Source organism: Theobroma cacao, chromosome 3 (assembly GCF_000208745.1).
Source record: "Theobroma cacao cultivar B97-61/B2 chromosome 3, Criollo_cocoa_genome_V2, whole genome shotgun sequence".
NCBI lineage: Eukaryota > Viridiplantae > Streptophyta > Magnoliopsida > Malvales > Malvaceae > Theobroma > Theobroma cacao.
The window spans coordinates 2,890,349-2,898,725 of record NC_030852.1 but is presented as its reverse complement, the minus strand read 5'-3'; the positions used below and the strand labels follow the sequence as shown (position 1 = coordinate 2,898,725).

The 8,377-nt window shown below is 40.5% G+C and overlaps 1 pseudogene; it reads left to right on the top strand.

Moving 5' to 3' along the window:
• On the top strand, positions 401 to 7,236 carry LOC108661111 (annotated as a pseudogene).

The following is an 8,377-nucleotide window of genomic DNA, read 5'->3' as shown; positions in this document are numbered from 1 at the left end:
AGCTCAGGAAGAAATGAAAGAACAGTTAGCAAAGATGATGGAATTGATGATGAGTTTCAGTAAAGGAAAAAGAGCAATCAAAGAGCCAGCTCCGTCAGAAAACCCACCAGCTCAAGACAGTGGAAACCAAAGGGGTGATCCACCCAATCCCCCAGGGTTCACTCTACCACATGCCCAAACCTCTCAAAGGGTCCACCCTCAAGTGATGCCATCCGTTTATTACAATGCACCACCTCCGATGGGCCATCAACCAACGCATGGGCAATTTGGGCCATATTCTGGGATAAATCTTGCTGAACCAATACACGTCCCAGATTTAGACGATCCAAAAGAACAAGAGAAACTAAGAAAGGACTCATCATAAATAGGAGAAAATGAAAAAGACCAGAAAAAGTACGATATGTTGGAAGAGCGTGTTAGTGCTATCGAAGGAGTAGATAGGTTTGGTACCATGGACGCAACCAAGTTATGCTTAGTGCCGGATGTATTGATCCCTGCCAAGTTCAAGGTTCCGAAATTTGAAAAATATGACGGAACAAAGTGTCCCATGGCACATATTACCATGTATTATAGGAAGATGGCTACACAGTCTCACGATGATAAGTTACTGGTCCATTTTTTCCAAGACAGTTTGATTGGGTCAGCTGCTCGGTGGTACGTACAGCTAGATCAAAATCGTATTAAGACTTGGAAAGACCTAGCAAGAGCCTTCATAGCCCAATACAAGCATGTGGCTGAATTAGCCCCTGATCGGTTGTCATTGCAGACTATGGAAAAGAAGCAAAGCGAGAACTTCAAGGAATATGCCCAAAGGTGGAGAGATACAGCAACGCAAGTTCAGCCACCTCTCACTGATAAGGAGATGACTGTGTTGTTCATAAACACACTTCGAGCTCTATTCTATGAGCGCTTGATCGGCAATGCCACAAAAAACTTTGCAGATTTGGTATTATCGGGAGAAATAATAGAAGGAGCTATCAAAAGTGGAAAAATTGAAGGGCATGAAGTTGTCAGCTCAAAGAAAGGGAATACGCCCAAGAAAAAAGAAGGGGATGTGCAAGCAGTCGCTCACAACAACCAACAAGCCCACAACTTTAGCCCATATTACCCGTACCCCCCATACCAATCCTTCTATCCGAACATAGGCAACATCACACAAAACCCATATGTGTACCAACCTGCCCCACAACCAACATTTCAGACCAATGTTCTTCCACAAACTCCACCACCAAGACCGTTAGCTTCAACCAATAATCCTGGTCATGGTCAAAGAGGACCTAAAACTACCCTAGAAAAATCAAAATTTGATCATATTCCAGTCCCTTACACTACATTGCTGCCACAACTCATAGAAAATCGACTCCTTGCTCGAACCCCTTTAGAACCACTCCGACCACCTTTCCCGAAATGGTATGACCCGAATGCGCATTGTGATTACCATTTTGGAATTCAAGGGCACTCCACCGAGAATTGTACTGCTTTAAAACATAAAGTTCAAGCACTCATTAAGGCAGGACTTTTAAATGTTGCCAAAAAAGATAGTTCAAGTGTTGATGGAAATCCTTTACCTAATCATGGAAGACCGACAGTGAATGCCATACATGAAGGGATGATTCGAAGGGTGAAAAAGAGTATTGAAGAGATTCAAACGCCAATGGATAAAGTGTTTGAGGCGTTGTCCAAGATAAATGCCATCACTCTAGAACCCATCGACACAAAGGAATTGGGGCATAATCTCGCTTATTCTTGCAAATTTCATATAGGGGCAATTGGGCATTCGATTCAAAATTGTGAAAGCTTTCGTTGTAAGTTGCAAGAATTGATGGATTCATCGATAATTGAGTTCTATGAAGAAGCCGAAGAGAATTTGGTCGGAACCATAAATGGAGACACCCCAGCTAAAGTGGCATCAAGTTCATTCGGGGCGAACAAACCTAAACCTCTCACAATCTTCTATGAAGAAAACAAGAGCCCGATGAATGATACATCCCCTACTATGATCAGAAGTGGTATTACCATCGAAGTCCTCAGCCCGTTCCCTTACAAGAGCGATAAGGCTGTCCCATGGAATTATGAGTGTAATATTTCGGGCACGGCTTCATCTGCCCCCCAAGCATCTTTTGAAGACCTAACTGGTGTGGGGGGTATAACGCGAAGTGGGCGATGTTATTCCCCTAAGATAGCGGAAAGAGTTGGAAAAGGAAAACCTGCATAGGGAGAGGGAGGCCTGAAAAAAATAGATACCTTTTCCAAGGACCAAGTTGTCGAATCTGTAGTTGCTCCGAACAATGAGGTCAAAAATCCTGTCACCGAGAAAGAAGCGGGTGAATTTCTCAAGTTTATCAAACACAGTGAATACAGTGTGGTAGAACAATTAACCAAAATGCCTGCTCGCATCTCACTATTGTCTTCGCTTTTGAATTCGGAAGCACACAGGAACGCGCTGCTTAAAGTCTTGAACCAAGCTTATGTGTCACAAGATATATTAGTGGAAAAGTTAGACCACATTGTGGGAAACATTACAGTGGGGAACTTTATTGCCTTTAATGATGAAGAAATCCCATCGGGTGGTCGAGGAAGTAACCAAGCTTTGCACATTACCATCAAATGCAAAGACCATGCCGTACCTAGGGTTTTGGTCGACAATGGTTCGGCATTAAATGTCATGCCTCACTCTACTTTAACCAAGTTGCCAGTAGATGTGTCTTATATGAGAACCAGTGCATGGTTGTAAGGGCCTTCGACGGGACCACGAGAGAGGTGGTAGAGGACATTGAACTATCGATAAAAATTGGTCCTTGCATTTTTTAGGTACAATTTCAAGTCATGGACATTGCCCCATCATACAATTGCTTGTTAGGGCGTCCATGGATTCATATGGCGGGAGCCATACCATCTTCCCTTCATCAAAAAGTTAAATTCATAGCTGAGGGTCAACTGATAAGTGTATCTGCGGAGGAAGACATACTGGCTATTCAACCATCATCTGTTCCCTATGTAGAGGTGATAGAAGAAGTCCCAGAATGCTCTTTCAGATCTTTTGAATTTGTTAATGCTACTTATGTGGGGGAAAGAGAAGTGATACCAACTCCTCGTTTGTCAGTAGCAACTAAAATGAGGGTTAAATAGACAGTGGGTAAAGGATGCCGTGCCGGTTTGGGGTTAGGAAAGAATTTACAAGGAATTAATCGTCTTCTGAACTCTAATAAAGAATGAAGAAAGGTTTGGTTTGGGGTACAAGCCTACCAAAGAAGAGAGAAGGAAACTGGCAACTCAAAAGAAGATTAAAATGATGGCTCAACTTGAGGGAAAGAAAGAAGAATTTGGGGAACGGACAATCCCACACTTATATGAGACTTTTCGCTTTGCAGGTTTCATTCATCCCGAAGCACCAACAAAGGTCAATCAGGTTCTACGGATATTTGATGAGCTATCAATCCATATGATCAAAGATGAAGAACCTAACGAGAAGATCCCTGTGGTGTATCCAGTACTGCCAAAAGAAGAGCTAAACAACTGGACAGTCAAGGAATTGCCCATCGTCTTTAAGTCTTCAGAAATGTAATGAACAATTTTATCTAAATGCCTATGCCCAAAGGTGTTAAGAGTAATTTCTTGTTTAAGTAGGGCTTTCTGTTACCTTCATCATTTAAATAAATGACAATGCATAATGTGTTTCATAATTCATCAATCTTTTTGCATATTTCCTTTCATCTATTCTTTTAGCCAATAAATACTTACCCATACACGCGTCCAACTTTACCTGTTTGTAGGTCTTTAAATAATGAACACGAAGACAATCTAGACAACGATTTGAATATCGATTTTGAGATGATTCCGAATGTTGATGAATTGAAAAATGAAGAGGAGGTGGATGACTATGGCTTACCCCCTGATTTGTCGAGAATGTTGAAACAAGAGGAAAATGAGATTTTACCTCATCAGGAACTCATAGAAATGATTAACCTCAAAAATGGGGAAGAGAAGAAAGAGGTTAAGATTGGCACCTCGCTGTCATCTGATGAACGACAGAAGTTAGAAGAACTACTCTGTGAATATGTGGACGTGTTTGCTTGGTCATATCAGGACATGCTAGGTCTTAATACTGACATTGTTGTCCACAAGTTACCTTTGGGACCAGATTGCAAGCCTATTAAACAGAAATTGAGAAGGATGAAGCCAGAAATGTTGTTGAAGATTAAAGAGGAAGTCAAGAAACAATTTGATGCTGGATTTTTAGAGGTGGCTAAGTACCCTGAATGGGTGACTAATATAGTTTCAGTTTCTAAGAAGGATGGAAAAGTTTGAATGTGCATCGATTATAGGGATTTGAACAGAGCGAGTCCGAAGGATAGCTTCCCTTTGCCACATATTGATACTCTTATGGACAACACAGCAAAGCATGCTTTGTTCTCATTCATGGATGGCTTTTCTAGTTACAATCAGATTAAGATGGCACCCGAAGATATGGAAAAAACAACGTTCGTAACCATGTGGGGAACATTTTGTTACAAAGTAATGCCATTTGGATTGAAGAATGCAAGCGCCACCTACCAAAGGGCAATGGTAGCTTTGTTCCACGATATGATGCATAAAGAGATAGAGGTATATGTGGATGACATGATTACAAAATCTCATACAAAAAGGGATCATACTGTCAATCTCAAGAAACTGTTCGAGAGATTGCGAAAGTTTCAGCTCAAGTTGAATCTTGTAAAATGCACTTTTGGTGTAACTTCTGGGAAATTGTTGGGGTTCATAGTAAGTGAAAAAGGAATTGAAGTGGACCCGGATAAAATACGAGCTACTCAAGAGCTACCACCTCTCAAAACGCAAAAAGAAGTGAGAGGATTTTTAGTGTGGTTGAATTACATTGCTCGATTTATGTCCCAGTTCACCTGCAAATGTGATCCAATCTTCAAGCTACTTCGAAAACGAGACCCAAGAGAGTGGAATGAAGAATGTCAAATAGCCTTTGATAAAATCAAAGAATATCTCACAAATCCACCGGTGTTGGTGCCACCGATGGTTGGAAAACCTCTTATTTTGTATTTGACTGTGAACAAGAATTCTATGGAATGTGTATTGGGATAACATGATGAAATTGGAAAAAAGAACGGGCCATATATTACTTGAGCAAGAAATTCATGGAGTATGAGTCCAAATACTCTGCGCTCGAAAAGATGTGTTGTGCGCTAGCATGGACCGCCCAGAGGCTCCGACAATACATGTTGTATCACACAACATGGTTGGTGGCAAAATTAGATCCCATCAAGTATATTTTTGAAAAACCCTTTTTGTTTGGAAGAGTAGCTCGGTGGCAAGTGCTATTGTCTGAATATGATATTGTATATGTGTCCCAAAAGTCAATCAAAGGGAGCGTCATCGCTGATTTCCTCACAGATCGAGCTAATGAGGATTATGAATCTGTAAGTTTCGATTTTTCAGATGAAGATTTGATGGCCGTCTTGCATATAGAAGAGGATGGTCCCAATGAACCTAATCCATGGAAGATGTATTTTGATGGAGCATCCAATGCTTTGGGGCACGGAATTGGGGCAGTGTTGATTTCTCCAAAGGGAAAGTATTATCCAGCCACAGCAAGATTGAATTTCAATTGTACTAATAATATGGCGGAGTATGAAGCGTTGGTAATGGGACTACAAGCAGCAATCGAAAATAAAGGCTGACGCAATAGATGTTTACGGAGATTAAGCTTTGGTGATATGCCAAATGAAAGGCGAGTGGGAAACTAGAGATTCTAAACTAGTTCCATATAAAAAGCTGGTTACAGAATTAAGCAAACAGTTAAAAGAAATCAGCTTCAACCATTTGCCTCGAGAAGAGAATCAAATTGCTGATGCTTTGGCCACAATCGCAGCAATGTTCAAAATAAAAGAAGCGGCTGATGTACGCCCTTTTGATTTAGAAGTCCGTGAAGTCTCCGCACACTGCTTGAATGTTGAGGAAGAGGTTGATGGTAAGCCGTGGTATCATGATATCATGCAATACATCAAGCACCAGGCATATCCTGAGAATGCCACGGACAATGACAAGCGAACTCTTAGAAGATTAGCAATGGGTTTCTTCCTTAGTGGAGAAGTGCTCTACAAAAGGAGTCGAGATCAAGTACTCTTGAGATGTGTGGATGTTACGGAAGCCAACAAAATAATGAAAGAAGTCCACGAAGGAACTTGTGGAGCTCATGCTAATGGATATATGTTGGCTAGACAAATTATGAGAGCTGGTTATTATTGGTTGACATTGGAAACAGACTGCATAAACTATGCTCGAAAATGCCACAAGTGTCAAGTTTACGCTGATAGAATCCATGCTTCACCAACCCCGTTGCATGTTTTTATAGCACCTTGGCCATTTTCAATGTAGGGAATGGATGTGATTGGGCTTATTACGCCAAAAGCCTCTAACGGACATCGATTCATATTGGTGGCCATTGATTATTTCACGAAATGGGTAGAAGCAGCTTCCTATGCCAACGTGACACAAAAGGTGGTGTGCAAGTTCATCCAAAAGGAGATCATATGTCTGTATGGGCTTCCAGAAAGGATCATTACTGATAATGCAAGCAATTTGAATGGTGCGATAGTGAAGGATTTTTGCACTAAATTCAAGATCAAGCATCATAACTCGACAACTTACCGTCCAAAGATGAACGGAGCGGTAGAGGCAGCCAACAAAAACATCAAAAAGATTATCGAAAAGATGATTGAAGTTTATAAAGACTGGCATGAGAAACTTCCTTTTGCCTTGCATGCATATCGAACTTCTGTGCGTACCTCCACCGGGGCAACTCCGTACTCATTAGTATATGGTACAGAAGCAGTTCTACCTGTTAAAGTAGAAATCCCATCATTGAGGGTGTTGATGGAGACAAAATTGAAAAATACTGAGTGGGTCCGCTCCTGCTACGAGCAATTGAATCTGATTTAGGAGAAAAGGCTTGCGGCTCTTTGTCAGGGCCAGATGTACCAACGAAGGATGATGCAAGCATACGAGAAAAAAGTTCGTCCCAAGCAGTTCCGAAAATGAGAGTTGATTCTCAAGAGAATACTCCCTAATCAAACTGATTCTCGGGGAAAGTGGATGCCGAATTGGGAAGGGCCATATGTGGTAAAGAAGGCTTTTTCAAGAGGAGCTTTGATTTTGGCTGACATGGATGGGGAAGATTTGCCTAATCCGATAAATGCGAATGCGTTGAAGAAGTACTATGCTTAAAAAAATTAAAAAAAACGGAAGGGGTCGTGCTGAAAACTCGAAAAGGGCAACTCGTACCTAAAGGAGGAGGCTCATGCTGAAAACCCGAAAAGGGCGGCTTGAGGCCGAAAAGCAGGAAGTTAGAATGGAATTTGAAGATGTCAACCTAAAGGGAACACAAGATTGAGGTAGAAATACACCATGAATGGAACTCCACAATTTCACAAAATAGGGGAAGCTAGGGAGTCTGCAACCTACATATTTGCTCAAAGCATCAAACAAGGACAATTCTTGAAGTCGAATATCAAATTGTTTTCTCTGAGTGGTCTAGGTGTTCATTACTTGAAGATCTAATGTTTGCCCTGTAAATTCTTTTTGCCTTGAATTATCTGACTTCTCATATATGAAATTCTCCTTCGCCTTTTTATTTTAAGCCTTTTGTTCTTTACTATCCCATTGATTTCACATAATGGCTGTCATGGAAATTAATGATGACTGGTAAAAGAAATAAACTAATTAAGCAAGAAATTATATTCATTGTTCAGCAAAAGACTTAATAACGAAGAAAAAGAATGGCGGAGCCTTAAACTTGGGGCAAAATCAAATGTCAAAAGAAAAGGTGCTTAGGGAAAATCCGAAGTTGCCTAAAGCCTCCAAAAGAAAGGCACAAGACGAAGGTCATTTAAAGCTATAGTGAAAAATCAGATGAAGCAAGAGAAGGGTCTTGGGACCTTAATGAATCATAAACATGAAAACATTTCATCATGTCAATCATGCATACATGCCTAGCCATGCACTAGACAAGAATCAAAATTAATTCTTGTCCCAAGCTTCGAAAGTAGAAATTCACTTGACCTAAAAGGTTGAGATTGTAAAACTTTGATGGAAAGATTTGAGTTTTTTTCATTTCATGTTAATCCAATTAAGTTAGCATTAAAGAATTTAAATCGAACCTGTTGTGAGATAGGTCGAGTCTAAATTAAGTCTAAGAATTTTAATTTTGTTTAAATCGAACTTGTTGTGAGATAGGTCGAGCCTAGATTAAGTCTAGAAATTTTAATTTTGTTTAAATCGAACCTGTTATGAGATAGGTCGAGCCTAAATTAAGTTTAGAAATTTCAATATTTAAATCGAACCTGTTGTGAGATAGGTCGAGCCTAGA